The 19,630-nt window shown below is 36.8% G+C and overlaps 1 pseudogene; it reads left to right on the forward strand.

Annotated features, from left to right (window-relative positions):
- The first annotated feature begins 15,079 nt into the window (after positions 1–15,079).
- On the forward strand, positions 15,080–16,817 carry LOC118008984 (annotated as a pseudogene).
- The last annotated feature ends 2,813 nt before the right edge of the window (positions 16,818–19,630 follow it).

Below are 19,630 nucleotides of genomic sequence, written 5' to 3' on the forward strand. Positions count from 1 at the left end.
ATATAGATTGGATTGGATCTCGTTGATAGTATTTTTAAGTTCTGCAAATTCAGCTTTCATTTCTGCCCTTAGAGACTCTATGTTGCCATTAATTGATTTCTCCATTCTAGCCATTGTTTTCACAATTGCTAGCCTGAATTCCATCTCCGACATCTTGGTTATATCTGCATCCATTTTTAAATCTGCAGCACAAGTCATAATCTCTGAGTCTTTTCTATTTGGGGGCTCCTCCTCCTAGTCATTCTGTTGATGGGTGTTTGAAGGAATGTATAGAGTCCAAATTATTGACCAGAACCCAAGCAAGATACACTTGTTTTCTTGGGACCTTAGGGTTGCTGGCCTCTTGTTTTCCCAGCCTGTCTTCTCGGGGAGGGGCTTGCTGCGCTGTTACTCAGGCACCCTGTTTGGGCAGAGTTGCCCTGCCCCCCTGTGGCAGGGATTGGGGTCAGTGGGAATCAGTTTTAGGGGTTTTTGTTCTCTGGCAGCTTTCCCTGGCGGCTTTCCACGTCTATTCCGCGAGTCAGAGCAGAAGAGACAGTTTCCAACCCTCTGACTCAGAGCAGAGAGACCGCAGTCTGTTTTTTTTTTTAATTATTTTATTGTTATGTTAATCACCATGCATTACATTTCCTTATACCACACACAAAAATAGACTCAAAATGATTGAAAGACCTAAATGTGAGAAAGGAGTCCATCAAAATCCTAAAGGAGAACACAGGCAGCAAACCTCTTTGACCTCAGCCGCAGCAACTTCTTCCTAGAGTCATTGCCAAAGGCAAGGGAAGCAAGGGCAAAAATGAACTATTGGGACTTCATCAAGATAAAAAGCTTTTGCACAGCAAAAGAAACAGTCAACAAAACCAAAAGACAACCGACAGAATGGGAGAAGATATTTGCAAATGACATATCAGATAAAAGGCTAGTATCCAAAATCTATAAAGAACTTATCAAACTCAACACCCAAAGAACAAAGAATCCAATCAAGAAATGGGCAGAAGACATGAACAGACATTCCTGCAAAGAAGACATCCAAATGGCCAACAGACACATGAAAAAGTGCTCAACATCGCTCGGCATCAGGGAAATCCAAATCAAAACCTTAATGAGGTATCACCTCACACCAGTCAGAATGGTTAAAATTAACAAGTCAGGAAACGACAGATGTTGGCGGGGATGCAGAGAAAGGGGAACCCTCCTACACTGTTGGTGGGAATGCAAGCTGCTGCAACCACTCTGGAAAACAGTATGGAGGTTCCTCAAAAAGTTGAAGATAGAGCTACCATATGATCCAGCAATTGCACTACTGGGTATTTACCCCAAAGATACAAATGTAGGGATCCGAAGGGGTACGTGCACCCCAATGTTTATATCAGCAATGTCCACAATAGCCAAACTGTGGAAAGAGCCTAGATGTCCATTGACAGATGAATGGATAAAGAAGAAGTGGTATATATATACAATGGAATATTATGCAGCCATCAAAAGGAATGAGATCTTGCCATTTGCAACAACGTGGGTGGAACTGGAGGGTGTTATGCTGAGCGAAATAAGTCAATCAGAGAAAGACATGTATCATATGGCCTCACTGATATGAGGAATTCTTAATCTCAGGAAACAAACTGAGGGTTGCTGGAGTGGGAGTTGGGGTGGGAGGGATGGGGTGGCTGGGTGATAGACACCGCAGTCTGTTCTTCTGTGAGCTCTCCAGGCCACACCATCTCCGTTTCTGTCTGTGCTGCTATAAACTGCAGCATCCTGGGTTGTGTGCCCCTCCACAGGGCCCCCAGTCCTACCTCCAGGTCAGGGCACGTCTCTGCCCTTTGTGCTTCTAAAACCGCCAGCCGCTCCCAGTTCACGTGTGTGTGACTCTGCCACTCCAGGGTTCCGTCGCAGGGGCTGCAATTCACAGGCGCTACCCCGCCGCTCCAGGTTTCCACCCCGGGGCCTGCCCTAAAGTCCTTTCTCGCCACTACTGGTCTGCGAGTCTGTGCCCCATCCCCAGCCTGCAAGGCTGTTGCTCACCGGCGGTGTAGGATCCCCACGGCCAGGCACCCTCCCGCTGCCATTTATCCTCTGATATCTGCCCGCAGAATCACGGCTCCCCGCTTCGTACCTCGAAACCAACCGCCTGCGATATTCTGTTTGTAGAGATCCAGATCTTCTTACATCTCAGGCTGGTTTCGTGGGTGCTCAGAGTGGTCTGGTAGATATCCAGCTCAATTCTGGGGACCAGTTGAAATAGGGTCCCCTACTCCTCTGCCATCTTCCCCCCCCCCCAGCGGCACACACTATTTTTTAAGAATATGTCTCCATGTCCTTGAATCTGCCTTCCCAAGTGCCTTATTTTGAATGACTCTATAGAATATTAACTTTCTAAAACTGTATGATTTTTATGATACAACCTTTCTTTTTACCTAAGTTTCCAGCAAAGAAAATACTTCCTGTGATTTACAGAAGAAGCACTTAAAATTGTTAGACTCTTCAGTGGGTCTATTCTGGCCTCTTTCAATGTCCCTATTAAAAACTAGTAGAGAGATTGTTATTATAGAATTTGTGATTTCTACTTAACACCATTTTGTATCCATCTGTAAATATTAAAAGACAGTTATTCATTGATTTGTCCTTATACAAAAGTCCATTACCTGACCATGTTTTGACCCTTAAAGAGGTTTTCTCCAAAGATGAACACTAGGTGCCCATTATGATTATCTCAGCAATATAACAAATTACTACCTCTGTGAACTTTCAGTCATTGACAATGGCCTTCCAGATTTTACTGCCCTTACAAGAATTTTCCAAGATTATCTGGACATCAGTGTTAAAAAAGAAATCATTGAAGAGATTTCAGTTTACATTTTATCAAATGTTTAATTATTGTGTCACTGGTAATATAAAAACAAGAGTAGATAAAGTACTTTTTTTTAAGATTGATTTATTTATTTTGGAAAGAGAGAGCATGCGAGGCAGAGAGGCAGAGGGAGAGGGAGTGAAAATCCCAAGCCGACTCTGAAGGAGGCAGAGATCCACAACCCTGAGATCAGGACCTGAACTGGAAACCCAGAGTCAATGCTTAACCAACTGCACCACCCATGTGCCCTGATAAAGTACTTTTTAAATCAGGGTAATTCTCAGTTTTACCTCAGAAGAACTATTTCAAACTGCTTTTTATAACTTATTAGAATGTTTTAGTACACACACTTGAAAATCATATTACTAAAATACTTTTTATTCTTCAAATAATTTATTCAACACCACAAAGGGAAAAAAGTAGTACATTTTTTACTACATAGATTCTGAGAAAATACAAATGCAGTCACTATATATTCTGAATTAGTCACATGTCAGTGATAACTTTAGTTAAGTAACAGTCATGCAACACTTGTTTCATAGAGAAAATATCAAGGACCGTTTCTAAAATAAAATTAATAACCAGAATAGATAGGAATCTTTACTTTAAAAAAATGATGTTCTTTTCTCTTTTTTTGAGTCCCTATATCACAAACAGGATGAATCAGAATCTATTTCTCTTATAACTTTTTAAACTTTTCCTAGCCTTTCCCAGTTCTGAGTCTTTTAACAAGACAATATTGAGTTAGTTTGGATTTTCCCTAACCTCTCTTAGAATATATGGACATGGATGCTGTCATCTGTACTGCTTCCAGTTTTTTGACACAAAAATGATCATGTTCTTGAAGATTAGGTGAAAACTATACCTGACCATATTTCTACTTTTCTTCAAATTGGCATGTTCCACAGCAGGAGGTATGGAAGAATGGTAGTCTGCCATTTTTTATGTGTTTAAGTATTTCTTCATCCATTCATTTAACCAGCATTTTTAAGGAGCTACTAGATCCTGTAGACTCCAGGGTATGTCACATTGTTCTTATCTTTAATGCCCGCCTGCAGTCCAATGAAACAACTGTCACTATGGCTGTTCTACCATTGTCACTACCACAAACTATTCCTTGCATAACAGTTAGGTTCCAGACACAGTTCTAAATTCTATATGTTATATCTCATGGCATCTATTTGCAACAACAATTGTTCTAGTTAAGGTGACTGTCTTATAACAGGTAAAATACAGTAAAGCATATTAAGTGCTATTTGTGAGTTAATTGCTATGTTTTTCTATTGTTTCCAACACAGAGGAATTACAATGCATTGATAAAATGGATAATCTCACATAAAAATGCCCTACTGCATATATTTTAGGAATCACGTGGTAAAGGAGAAAACTGAAAAACAAAGTATTAGTATTTTAAAGTAATTTAATTCTCACCCTAAACAAAGATGCAAAAAAAAGCTACTTAATTCCAAGGTAAATACTACAAGAAAGAGAACAGAAATTATTTTTATGTTTTTTTCTATTTATTTATCGCCAGCAAAGTTAAGCAGGAATCCCATCCCTCTACTCATCTCAACTAACACTTACTAATTATCTTGTCTCTTGATTCATGTAAATCTCTTGTGATAGTTATTATTATTATTTCAAAAATTACAAATGAAGAGGGCCCTGTGTGGCTCAGTTGGTTAAGCGTCTGCCTCAGGTCATGATCCCAGGGTCCTGGGATCGAGCCCCGCATCAGGCTCCCTGCCCAGCGGGAAGTCTGCCTCTCCCTCTCCATCTGCTTCTCCACCTGCTCATGCTCTCTCTCACTCTCTCTCTCTCTCAAATAAAATCTTTAAAAAAAATTACAAATGAAGAAAATAAAGTTTTGAGAGGTTGTGTATTTCATCTAATGTTATTGAGTTAGTAAGTAGTTGAATAAGAACATATATTTAGAAAAGTCTAGCTCAAAATCCTGTGTGCTTAACATTACACTATCTCAGACTTGAATCATCAGATTCATCAGTTTTACCTACATGGACTTAGGGTAGAAAATTCAGAGAAGCAGGTTTTCCATCCTGAATGATCAGAACAGGTAAACAAGTCTACCTAAGAATATTAGAGACATGCAATTGCATCAACGATGAAAAAACTGTTGCACTATATGGTACCTATAAGATCACAAAAAAGGAAAGGTCGAGCAGTAAAGATAGTGGCCTTTGGAACTAAACAACCTGGCCTCTGAATTCTCTCTCTGCTATTTGCAAGCTGTGTGACCTTAACCAAACCACTCAACCTCTCTGTGCATCAGTTTATTTTTAAACTATAGGCAATAATAGTAATTACCTCAATATGATCATACACAGTAAATGAATTAAAATATGTAAGGTGTATAACAATGCCTAGTATGTAGCACTATCTGAAATATAGTTGTTGACATCTTTACTACTCATTATTGCTCAATATACATTATCACTCAATGTAGAAATAGCTTACTGAGATTCACTTTGTAAAACGAAAAAACCACGTAAACTTCATATAATATACTTAAAATTTTGTCATTTTATTTGTAATTAAAAAATGCTTGGGTTGTGGTCGCCAAGTTGCATTGTGTCCTTAATAAGAGAGCCCAGACATATTCTATTTGGTCATAGTAACAAAAATGGTGTGCTTCTCATTAACATCTTTATCGGTTTTAAAAAATGTTTTAAAATGGTATGGATATTAATAAACATGTGATCATAGTGGGTGTTTACTTTTTAGTATCAACTGCTAGGAAACTCAAAGCCAAAGTTTCTACTCATCTCTCAGAGGTCATTTTTTTTTTAACCTAATACTATCTGCTATATTTCCAATATTTATGTCCCTACTCATTATTTTTACCTTTTTTTCAATTTTAAATTGCCTTGTATTGCTGTTTCCAAGTTTTGCTGATAATAAACAATTTTATGCATTACAAAAAGCATTAGCTAAGGGTTGCAGATAACTTCCTCTGAAACAGACACAATGATAAATGCCTTATGTATATTAACATATTCAAACATGTCAATTAATCACCATAACCTTTGAATTACATTGTATTATTATTAAGATAAAACAAGAGAATTGCTCTTTTGGGAGTCTAAAACTGTCAAATGCTCTTGGGAGTCTAAAACTTTTTGTAGATGTAGTATTTAGAAAATCAGGTTGCCCAAAAATAAAAATTTTTAATCCGTCCTTTCCAATATGTATTCCTTTTCTTCCTTTTTTTTTTTTTTAAAGATTTTATTTATTTATTTGAGAGAGAGAATGAGAGAGAGCACATGAGAGGGGGGAGAGTCAGAGGGAGAAGCAGACTCCCCGCTAAGCAGGGAGCCCGATGTGGGACTCGATCCCGGGACTCCAGGATCATGACCTGAGCTGAAGGCAGTCGCTTAACCAACTGAGCCACCCAGGCGCCCCTTCCTTTTCTTTCTTTCTTTTTCTTTCTCCCCCCCCTTTTTTTTAACACATCACATTGTCTAACACCCTCAGTAAAATGCTGAATAGAAATTGTTAGAGTCGATATCCATGCCTAATTCTCAATGTCCAGGGGAAGACATGCAGTCTTTTACCACTGAGTTTGATGTTAGCTATGGATTTTACACAGATATCCTTTATCAGGTTGAGAGTTTTTATCCTGAAAGGAGCTTAAGTTTTGCCAAATGCTTTTTATCTTTCTACCAAGGCAATTATAATGTTTTTCTTCTTTAGTATGTGGCTACAGTGAATTATACTGATTTTTAATATTGAGCTAATTATTGTATTACTAGGATAATCCCCACTTGTGGTGATGTATTAATCTTTAAATATATTACTGGATTTGATCGCTTTCTGTTAAAAACTTTTGTGTTAGGTCTGTAGGAGATTTTGTTCCTACACAATCTTCTGTCTTATAATGTCTTCATTTAGTTAGGGTTTCAGAGTAATACTAGTCTCATAAAATACATTGCACAGTATTCTTTCCTCAGTTTTCTAGAAGTATTTATGTAGTATTGTTATTACTTAACAATTACTTGGTATAACCATTTATGAAACCATCTAGCAGTAAAGTTCTTTTTATGGAAAGTTCTGTTTTTGTTGTTGTGAAAGCAATTTCTTCAAGAGATATATGGCTATTCATATATCTCATTTTTTTTTTTTTGAGTGAGCTTTGGCAATTTTTGTCTTTCAAGGAATTTTTCCACTATATTTTCATTAACCAATTTCTTAGTAGGCAGGTTTTAATAATATTCTCTTATTATTCTTATTATGTGTGTAGGATTTGGAGTAATGTCATCTGTGTCATTCCTGACATTAGAGATTTATGTCTTCTCTCTTTCCTAATTTTATTGGTCATTTCAAAGAAACAACTATTTGTTTTTCTGTTTTCTGTATGCAAAGGTTTATAACAACTATATATAATCACCTAAAATAGAAGACAATCCAAATGTCCACCAATACCTGAATGAATAAACCAATTACAGACTATCCATACAATGAAATACTAGTCAGCAATTATTCTTGATACATGCAAAAACATGAATGAATGTCAAAATAATTATACTGAATGAAGTCAAACTAAAAGGGTATATATTATAATGATTCCATTCATTAAAAGAAAAATTCCTGAAAAGGCAAACTAACCCATAAAGACAGAGCAAATCAGTGCTTCTCGGAGATGGGAGGTAAGGAGACATAGATTTTAAAGGGGCACAAGAAAACTTTTTGAAGTGACTATTCAGTGTATATCTTGATTAGGGCAATGGTTTATTACATATATACATAGTTAGGAAAAAATCATCAAATTGTACACTTTAAATGTGTGTAGTTTATTGTAAATCACTTATACCTCAATAAAGCTGTAAAAAATAGCCAACCATAACAATTTCATGTGGTTCAACCTATTATCATCTCCATTGCACAGAAAAAGGACCAAAAAGACTGGAATATAAAATATTTCTCTAAAGTCAAAAAGCTAGTTAAGTTACAGGGATAGGATTTGACGGTTTAGAATGTCTCCAGAGCCTGAACACTTACACACTATTTATACTGCCTCTTTATGTGTTTGTTTAAATTGCATTCCCCAGCCACCCTTCTCCCCTTAAGCTTTTTTTTTTTTTTTATATTTTACTTGCTAGCATTTAAGATAAGCATATATATATTTATTTTATTCAATTATTCAATTTGACTTCTTCTACTAACGGGTCCTATGGAAACTATATCACATTGTTTTCATTCTACTGAATGTACACTATAGATAAAATAATTTTTTAGTTTACTTAAGGACATAAATCCCTAAATCAGCTCACAAATCAACATACGTTATCTATGAAACAAAATCTGACTGTTATTTACAGGTAGTACATCTGAGGGGAAATTGTCCTCAGATTGGTAAGTACTTACTACCATATATACTTTCTCATATATATTGTTCACATATAACAATAGGAGAGAATCCTCACTCCTCTCATGTACTCCTTTTAGGGTTGGGGCCTATTCCCAGTATAATAATTATCCCACTTTTTTATAATTAGTGATGCACTGGACAATTTCTTTTACTGATTAGATAAAAACTCCATTAAGAAAAGAGTTGCTATATTGGCCCTTGTTTACCCAGAGCAAGAACATAAAAAATGTTCAGTAAGCTTATGCATAATTAATTAATGTAAAAGATGCATGTTTCGGAGAGAAGCCTTATAGACTGAGAGTAAATGTTACTAAGTCAAGTCAATAACCTGCTCCAGTTGAATAATGAGAAGTATTAACTTCAAATAATGAAAAGACCAGGTTAAGTCGTATGATGGAGCTACACACTGGAAAAATATTTGTCCAGTCTCTCAAGTGCAGTAAGAAAAAAATGAAATATTTTCAAAAAACAATCCTGTGCTGAGTTCACTTTGCCAAATGTATATGCATTCTGCACAAGTACTCCTAGAAAATGTAACCTTAAACTACATAGGATTTTCAAGCAGTGATTTGAAGGTTCGCACATGTGTTCAGAGTACAACTTTTCATATAAATGTAACTTGGAAAATACTGCATTTCAATTTTTTCCTCAATATAAAACAATCGATAGCATCACACGAAAAGAGAGAATTAAAAATCTTAAAAATTGGGATGCCTGGGTGGCTCAGCCGTTAAGCGTCTGCCTTCGGCTCAGGTCATGATCCTGGGGTCCTGGGATCGAGCCCCTCATCAGGCTCCCTGCTTGGCGGGAAGCCTGCTTTCCCTCTCCCACTCCCCCTACTTGTGTTCCCTCTCTTGCTGTGTCTCTCTCTATCAAAAAAATAAAATCTTAAAAAAAAAAATCTTAAAAATTTAATCAGCAGTTTTATTTAAAACTTTTATTCAGAACTGCAAAAGGATTACTCCTTGAGGTACAGGAATTCCCATGTTATTATTAATAATCTGCAACCATTATCACCATCTTATTTAATTATCCTTTCCTTTAAATCAACTTAATTTTATTTTCCTCTCATTTTGTCTTTTTTCTTAATTATTATCTAAATACCTACTGGAATACAAATAACCCCAAAATACTCTGCTTGTGAAACTCCCAAATTATTAAATGTAATTTTAATTATGATTAACTAGCATGGGTAAAATACTCATCACAACAGGAATATAATAATCCAATTACACCTAAAAAACTATTTGATTCACATATTTACCTGTCACTGTGTATTTATTTCTAAAGCCTAGTTACCCACCAAAATATTGCTAAGTAATTTTAGCAATTTTCTGTGAACATGACAGAAGAAACTCCAAATACCATGTCTCTAACCTGCTGCTCATCCTCTTATCTCTGGGTGAGTTTTAATCATTTGCAAGTAATATAATTGTGTATTTACTGTATGTGTATATAAAGAACTATGATCGATGTTAAATTTGAAGGTGAGGGGAAAAAAAAATCACCCTTTGGAAATTTTCAAAGAAACTATTTAAGAACTATTTCCACAACTATTAGACCCCTAAGTTTGATGCAGATAGAAAATAGGCCAACTGGGGAGGAGAAGTTTTATTGGTAAGAACTCTTTGATAAGAGCTCTTCCAATATGTGAGCTCTACAGAGAATAGAGTCTGCTGCCTCTTTACCTCAAACTCAGAAGGATAGTTGAAATGATTTCCCTGTAACTCTGCAGAGGAAGACAAAGAGAACCTGTCCTTGACTCAGGCTGGCAAAAGCTAAAGTGGGCTGTGGCAGCCTGAGAGAAATGGCTGCATTAGGACAGACATGCATTTCTGGCATTAATCAGGACACGGCTTAGGCCAGTATTTCCTCTAAACCAGATTCAGCTGCACAAGAAAGTGTGTGTGTGTGTGTGTGTGTGTGTGTGTGTGAGGTTCTCACTACCCAAGAAAGTGTGTGTGTGTGTAGATCAGAGGTTCTCACTACCCCTTCCTCAGGTTTGATTAATTTGCAGAGCAACTCACAGAACTCAGAGAAACATTGTACTTACTAGATTACCAATTTATTATAAAAGAATATAACTCAGGAACAGCCAGATGGAAGAGATGCATAGGACAAGATATGTGATAAGGGGCATAGAGCTTCCTTGCTCTCTGGGAGCACCATTCCCCCTGTATCTTCATGTGTTCACCAACCCAGCGATCTAAACCCCATCATTGGGTTTCTTATGGAGGCTGTGTTACATAGACATGATTAATTAATCACTGACAATTGGCAACTGGATCGAACTCCAGCCCCTCTACCCTCCTGGGACTGACTGAAAGTTCCAACACTCTAATCACATGGTTGGGTCCCCTCTCAATCTTAGCATTCCCCCTTAGTATTAACATAACTCATTAACATAAACTCAGATGTAGCTGAATGAGGTTATGAATATTGAGACAACTTTATTGCTCTTATCACTTAGGAAGTTCCAATGGTTTTAGGAGCTCTATGCCAGAAATGGGAACAAAGACCAAATATATATTTCTTATTATAGATCACATTATGACAGTGTGTGTCTATCAAAGGATGGAGAAATTCCAGCAGAAAGGAACTGGGATGACGGCCGGTTTCTAAAGACTGGAATAAACTGCATCTGCCTAGGTCAAAGAAATTGTAGACAAAGGAGCCTAAAGGGAACCTTTGAATGTCCAGAGGAAAGACTCCTTAACATAGTCAGCTTTAAGTATCTGTCAGGCCCAGGGAATGAGATCTAGCTTCCTGTGGAAAATCTTTTCCTGCTCCTTTCCTATTCTCTCACATTTCTTTTCCATGTACCCTTGATAGAAACCGGCTAATTAGATGAGAGAACAGGGGGCGCCTGGGTGGCTCAGTTGGTTAAGCGTCTGCCTTGGGTTCGGCACCCCTCCCCCACGTGCTCACTCTTTCTGTCTCAAATAAATAAATAAATAAAATCTATAAAAAATATATTAGAGAACAGGAGAAGGAAGAGCAGAAGCACCATGAGGAGAAAGAGACAACAATGGAGTCTTAGCCTTCATTCCAAGTAAGGCTTCTATTGACAACAGGCTTGAGCTAGTTGAGAGGAGGTTTGCCATTAAAATAAGTTCCGAGTTTGCACTAATAATTTGTATTCGAAATTTCAATTTCTTAACTGAGATTATGTTTGTAATTTTTAGGAAAGATATTGTTTATTTAGGTACTCAAGGGAGTAGACACCAAGATTATATACATATATTTGGGCAAATTTCTATGAAGAAGAAGAACTGGAGCCAGAGAAGGCTGGGAGAGGCTTCAGACTTGAAAGCAAGGCCTGTCTCCCTGAAGGAGCCAGGGTGAAGTGTCTCAGCCTGCAGAACATCTCTAAGGAAGTTTTTTTCCAGGCAGATGGAAAATCTTTGAGTCAAAGTCGCCCATTAGGGGAGTCCTATATCTTGCATAAGGATAAGATCCCTGTTGTGTGCAGCCACTGGCTATGAGAAGCCTATGGAATTCAACTGGTGGATTCAAAAGGACTACAGCTGGCAACTATCAGAAAATTAAGCTGTTGGCCACAGTAAGAGATCTGAATGACACATTTTTATAACCATCAAAGTCACATACTTGCTTGAATTTTCACATGGGCAACAGGAAGTGACTCACACCAAACAGATGTTAAAGGAACGGTGGGAGATAAAATAAGGTATTTTTTTTCTATCGGGAGGCATATGTAATGCAAATACCTGTAGCCTAGACAGCCCCAAGTCTCCCAGCACCCTGTGGTCACTATTTTATTTAACAGAAAAATGAAATGACTCAAGATCCATTCCACATAATAGCTATGTGGTATTGGTTCTAATGCGTTATTTACTCCCTCTGCTCCCACCCCCCAGTGAAGGAGTAAAGGTCAATTTACTCCGTTAATTTGGTGAAAATGATTTGCTGCATATGTGTTCCTGAGTTATTATATCCTATATGCTGCTATTTGGCTTCCACTCTTGTTTCTGGAGTTCCTAGGACATGATGATACACAATAATTTACCAGAGCAATTTCTCTTCAAAAGTTTGAAAGTATGTCTCTGCGAGTTGCTGCTTAATTAGTCAATACAACAGCAGAAAATTCCAGTATTTCTAAATTGGTAGATTTGTTTGGAAAACACAGTCATGGCTAGATAACCAAACCACTTTTTGCCATAGCACATCTATGACTTGATGAATGAAAATGCAATAATTCTTCCTTACCCCATGCCATACCATAAAATTGGATCTAGACCACAGGTTTTGGTCAAAGCAGAAGGAAACTTTTTTCTCCCCCTAGTAGTCCCTTTCCTTTGCTTTCCTTCTTGACTGACCTTCCTGTTTTCTTTCAAGTTTCCATCTGCCTTTTAATTAAGAGTCAGAATGAAACTTTGACCTATGAAAATCTAAAAGGCTTTTTAATTCTAACTCATTTGTTTCCAGATATGAGATTTTTTTAGTAATGAATGCCATTACTAAAATTTAGTTTCTAAAATTTGTCCCAGGAGACCACATTCTGGAGCCTTTTGCTTGAAGAGCAGCTGCAGGGCATTATTTTGTTTCTGGCTCAGCCAATCAGCACCCTACCATGGGCAGCTGGCTCCTTCACCTTTTTTTTTTTTCTTTCTTTCTTTTTTTTTGGCTTTCAAAGCTTTAGTCACTTTAAAACCTTAGAAACACAGTTCTGGTCTGGGGGTGGGCTCAACCTCCAGAGTGGCTCTGATCCTACTCCTTCCCCAGGCAGGACAAACCAGACCTCCTTCTCCCGGGCAATGGATGCAAGCTAGGGGTCAAGGCCTGACTGCGGAGGGGGACTTTGGCCCCCAAAAGCTCACCCCAGAAGGAAAGATTTGGGCCACTATAATGAAGGATTAAAGTCTGGGGCTCCCCAGCTTTCGTTCACCCTGCAAGAGGGGCAGGGAAGTGTCAGAGGCTCTTTGGGGGAGGAGGGAGCAAGCACCCACCTCTCCTAGCTGCAGAGAGCAGTGACAGAGGCCAAGAGGAGCTTATCTGTCACCTCAGGTTCTGTCAGCTCCTTTGAGGTGGCTGGGCTGGGGCAAGAGACGGGAGACAGCTGTCTGCCCTGGTCTCAGGCCAAGATGGGAATAGGGCTACTTCAGGAAGGTGGGAAGTTGGAGTGTTTTTGTTTTAAGGACTATTTTCTTTCACTTCTTAAATATATATATATTATTTTCTTTCACTTAAATATATATATGCATATATATGCATTATATATGTGTGTGTATATATATGTGTGTGTGTGTGTGTATATATATATATATATATATATATATATATATATAGGAAGGTGGATCGGTGGGCAGCCTGGCTTCCCAGCATCACTCCCTATCAAAGTTCTGACTCAGGAGGAAGTTGACAGCCAAATTCTCTACCCCCGCCCTGCCCCCCACAAGAGAAGTAGGCCTGGGTCACCAGGTTATCTGAGAAGCCCAGGGCCTTCAACCTCCTTATAAATTCTCTCTACTGTGGCTTCACCTAGATGTAGTTTATCTGCAGGGACTCCTTGCCTATGGACCTACCTCACCTTCCACATCTGAGATGTCTGCCAGCTCCCCAGGGGTCTCATTCAGCATCTGGATGAACTGCTCTTGTTGTTGGCTAATCTGCTGCAAAAGCTGAGGCTTCTTCTGGCCAACAGTTGAATGAGGAGATGGGCATGGATTTTAACTTACTACTGACATTCCACAGCAAAAGCCAACTTCATAAGGTAAAAGGGCATAAATGAGCAATGAGCATTTCTCAAGCAAATATTTTTTTGTTTGCTCACTTACATTGGCAGGTATAGGATAATATTTAATGGGTAATATTTTATTCATACATTGTAATATATATTCTGACCAAACTTTTATGTGGAAGGCATGGATCTAAGCATGGGGGAGGCAGCAGTGAATAAACAAAAACAAAAAAGCTCCTGTCTTCCTCTTAGGCTTACATATGATTTGGGAAAAAGAAACAATATTTAAATTACGGGAGAAGTACTTTGATGTTTGATGTTTTGATGATTATATATATATATATATACACACATACATACACATACACACATTTATTAACAGATTTATAAAATATTGACACTTTGGACTTTAGGAAACAGGCTTTAATGTCATTTGTTAGATAGGTATTAGAAAAATATACAACATTTACATAATAATTAGGAAACTAGATTTTACTATAACACAAGGTAGATAAAGCCATTTTAAATCATTTTTTTAAAAAAAACATTGCATGCTTTTCTGCCATGGGAAAAGCTTATTAAAGCTAAATTAATTCTTAATAACAATATATTGTTTGAAGTAAAATATAGAGGGCTTCTTAAGGTTGTTGAACAAGGACACTGCTCATCCACTAAAAAGCAGTAGTCGAGTTAAGGTCAGAGGATCTCTTGATTAGTGAATTTAATGAATATTATTTAGGTGAGTTTATATCTTAAGCTTTGAGTGCACAGAAGGCTCTTCACTCTATTTTTTTAAATTAAGTCAGTTTCAATTCAGTTTTCTGAAAACTGACAGTAGATAAAAAACTGACTTCTTGGTAGGTCAGGGATAATGCCTAACATATGACTTGTACATTTTATTTGTAGGCGTCATCTGTTCTTAATTTGCAACTATAAATGTTGACCCTATTTTACTCATTAGAAAATTGTGTTCAAATGAATCTACTCTAAGGGCATGAAATAATGTTTATAATATAAATGTGAGATAGATTTTACCCGTCTAGGCCTTCTCTTTAAGTGCGTTCAAATTTAAATGAGGATACCTCAAGATTAAATGAATAACAAGGTAAAAAATGGAGTACTCCTTTTCTCTCCACAAAGGGACTGAATGGCTGCCTGCACACCACAGACATTTTATTACATTTATTACAAATTTTTACCCATAAACCTTTGCCAGATAAGGCCAGTGTCCACTAGTTCCTCATCTCACTTGGGCATATACTAAGGATATAAAATTTGGTGCAGATTCCCAACTCCTAATGCTTCAAAGTGTAGACCTTTTACCCCATGCAAAAGCCATACTGTGGGCCAAAGGGAAAAAACAACCATTATTGCACAGAGCGGGGAAGTCCCAAAGTAACAAAAGATGGTGTGACTGTTGCAAAATCCATGGACTTAAAGGAGAAATATAAAAACATTGGTGCTAAACTTGTTCCAGATATTGCCAGTAACAGAAATGAGGAAGCCGAGGATGGTACCACGACTGCTACTCTGCTGGCACACCCTATTGCTAGCGAAGGCTTGGGAAGATTTGCAAAGATGCTAATCCAGTGGAAATCAGAAGAGGTGTGAGGTTATCTCTTGATGTTATAATTGCTGAACTTAAGAAGCAGTCTAAACTTAGGACAACCCTGTAGAAACTGCTCAGGTTGCAATGATTTCTGCAAGTGGAGATAAAGGAATTGGCAACATCATTTCTGATGCAATGAGGAAGGCTAGAACAAAGGGTGCTGTCAGAACAAAGATGGAAAAATACTAAATGAGGAATTAGAGATTATTGAAGGCATGAAGTTTGATTGAGGTGATATTTCTCCATACTTTTTTTAATACATCAGAAGGTCAGAAATGTGAATTCCAAGATGCCTCTGTTCTACTGAATGAAAAGAAAATTTCTAGCATCCAGTATATTGTATCTGCTTCTGAAGCTGCCAGTGTTCACCATAAGCCCTTGGTCATAATCGCTGAAGATGCTGATGGAGAAGGTTACAACTAATAGGTACATTAGTTTTGAATAGGCTAAAAGTTGATCTTCAGGTTATAGAGGTCAAAGCTCTTGGTTTTGGTGAGAATAGAATGAGATTAAAGACATGGCTATTGCTACTGGTAGCATCATGTTTGGAGAAGGATTGACTATAAATCTTGAAGATGTTCAGCCTCGTGACTGAGGAAAAGTTGGAGAATTCATTGTGACCAAAGATGATGCCATGCTCTTGAAAGGAAAATGTGGGAAGGCTCAAATTGAAAACTGTATTCAATAAATCATCAAGCACTTAGATATCACAACTATTAAATATGAAAAGGAAAAACTAAATGATCATCTGGCAAAACTCCCAGATGGAGGAGCTATGCCAAATTCGGTGGGACAAATGGTGTTGAAATGAATGAAAAGAAAATTAGAGATGTCCTCAATGCTATGAGCTGCAGTTGAAGAAGGCATAGTTCTTGGAGGGGTTTGTGCTCTGCACCAGTGCATTCCAACCTTGGACTTAATAACCCCAGCTAATGAAGATCAAAAATCAATATAGAAATTATTAAAAGAACACTTGAGATCCCTGCAATGACCATTGCGGTATTTGGAGATAAGTGAATATGATGGAAAAAGGAATCATGGACCCAGCTATGGTTGAAAGAACTGTTTTATTGGATGCTGCTGGAGTAGCCACTCTGTTAACTATCGCAGAAATTGTAGTCACAGAAATTCTCAAAGAAGAGAAGGACCCTGGAATAGGTAGAATGCGTGGAATGGCAGGTGGCATGTTCTAATTTCTAGAATCCTGCTTTCCCATTATTAATGAACTATGAGAGGAAGCTCAGGGCAGTGCTCCTCACCAGTAACTTCAGAGAAGTCAATTGAAGGAAATGACTGAAGAAAAGGCTGGCTGATGTTTAAGAAAATCACTATAATCATGAGTTACTGGTTACAGTTGACAGTAAATAATGGTTTGCTGCTGTCATTGTCCATGCTGACAAATAATATATCATGCATTTTTTAATAAAAAAGACATTTGTACATTCCTGATAACCGAATACAAGAGTCATGTTCCAGTGTACTGCTTTCAACTTAAATCACTGAGGCATTTTTACTATATTTAACTATTCTGTTAAAATCAGGATTTAATACTTGCCATCACTGGATGAGAAGTTAAGAAATGGCCTTCCTGTGGAGAATAACAATAATTGTATACAAAGCAGAGAAATAGTCAATTATGTGGCAACACTTTAGTAGTAAAAATTTGTTTCCAGTTTAAAAGAAATTTAATTTGATTTGTGAAGAAAATAATATTCAATTTTTGGCATAACCATAAATATTTCCACAATAAATGTGAATTTAATAGTAAATGGAATAGTATTTCTGTTGATTAAAATTGTAGATAACATGGAAATGCAATATATTTTGGTAGGTTAAAAACTGGGCAATTATTTCTGTGTATGGTAACTGATTCTAGCAATTAATATGCCACTCAGATTGATTACTAATGTAAAAAATGAAAACCTTTTCCTCATACTTAGAAATTTTCATGCAGAAATAGAAAAGCCACATATGTACAACCCTCAATACAATTAATCCGCATATACTAAAAACTTTAGACTTTAATTAAACATTTTAATACTTTTAGCACTTTAGGGCTGTTTAATTTCTATTATACCAGTGGAAAAATTAAAACATAGTGTATCAGTCTTAGAAGAACTCAATTATTGAAGCATCAGAATTCCTGCCACAATTCTTTATTCATTTTCATTAATTTTTATGATATTAACCATTTTTCTACCATAACTAGTTAGAAAGCATATCAAGGAAAGCAGTGCTCCAGAACTGAAAAAGACATAATCTTTACCTTCCAGTTTGAAAAACTAGAAAAGGCATACAAAAAAGTTTAATAATAAAGAGCTTCCTAAATGTCTTATCTGAGAATATAAGGAAGGGAAAGACTGAACCTAACTGAAGGTGAGGAAATGGATTACTGGTCCCTTTTGGTGAAAGTGTCATTCCAACTCAAATGGTTTTATGGGAAAAAATATTTTGGCTCATATAATTGCAAAGATAAAAAATCAGACTAAATATAGTTTGCATAAAGATGGATCTAGAAACATAAAAGAAACAATTAAAACTCTCACATCAGATTCCTTCTCTTTGTTTTATTGCCAAACAGCCTAATGCAATGTAATAGAAAACGTGAATTTTGAGGTTTGCTATCTCAAAAAAAAAAAGATACAATTGAAAAATTCACATTACAAAGCACACACATATATAGATATAGATATGAAGATATGGAGAATACTTGAGTAGTAGTTGCATGTTGAAGAACTAGTATGTAGATAGTCATATGGGCAGTATGACAGTGGTTTAAGTTGAATTTTGTAGTTAGTAGATGCTGCTTTAAATTTTACACTTATGTTCCTAGCTGGATGATTTAGGGCGAATCCCTTATCTGCTCAAAAATGGATTCTCCACATGTCCAAAATGGTGATAACAGGTCTTAACAGGGCACAGGTCTTGCCAAATAATAAAGGTTTGAATACTGTATAAGAATGTTGTCATAATTACTTATTATAGAGACATTGCTTTGCAAAGTCTAAAGTGTTATAGAGATGGAGATTAGAAGTCAGGAGATTATTTTATTCCTATAAGGATATTCTATGATCTCCTAAAACACTATATTTCCATAGAATTTCTATTGACATTCACCACCACATCTACTTAATTATCAGCATTTGAATCTCATACCTATCAACTAGATCATTTCACTCAGCATATAAACATGCAGTTATTTCTCCAATCTAAAAAAATATTTTGAATAAAATAAAATAAAATGCTTAACCTGAATCTGGCCAAAAAAAAATATTTTGAATATACCTCTCTTTTTGCAAATCAAAAGATTTGCTCATACTCAATATTTCCATTTACTCTACTTCCACTGTGTTTTAATCCCATTCTGATATTACTGTTATATCTTCCTACACTCATGTATAAACTGTAATACTGTAAGCTCTTGGTAGTGGAATGGTGAGGGTATAAGCATATTCAATTTTATTAAATATTGCCAAATAGTTATTCAAGTGGTTGTAACAATTTGCATTTCTAATATTAGTGGATAAGGGATTCTGATATTCTGTATTCATGCCACCACTTGATACTGTTAAGTTTTTTGTTTGTTTTGTTTGCTTGTTTTTTGTGCATGTTTACTCTTGGTCATAATAATAGAATGATAATTCATAATTTCAAGCTTTTGCTGATTACTACTATAATTGGAAGTAACTTTCTATAATTATTTCTATGTATTAATTTTTAATATATAGTCATTGATTTACTGAGTACCTTCATATATTTTGGATATTAATTGCTTGCATGCATTCAAAATGTTTTGTCAGTGGCATGCTTTCCCTATCATATTTTGACACAAAGAAGGTTTTAATATAAATAAATAAAATTTATTAGCTTTTCATCTTCTTAAGAAAACCTCCCTCCCCTGAGATCATCAAGTTATTCTTTTTTTTTTTAAGATTTTTTTTTTTTAATTTATTTGAGACAGAGAGAATGAGAGAGAGAGAGAGAGCACATGAGAGGGGGGAGGGTCAGAGAGAGAAGCAGGCTCCCCGCTGAGCAGGGAGCCCGATGCGGGACTCGATCCCAGGACTCCAGGATCATGACCTGAGCCGA

The sequence above is a fragment of the Mirounga leonina genome, unplaced genomic scaffold (genome assembly GCF_011800145.1).
Source record: "Mirounga leonina isolate KUSES-001 unplaced genomic scaffold, KU_Mleo_1.0 Mir_126, whole genome shotgun sequence".
NCBI lineage: Eukaryota > Metazoa > Chordata > Mammalia > Carnivora > Phocidae > Mirounga > Mirounga leonina.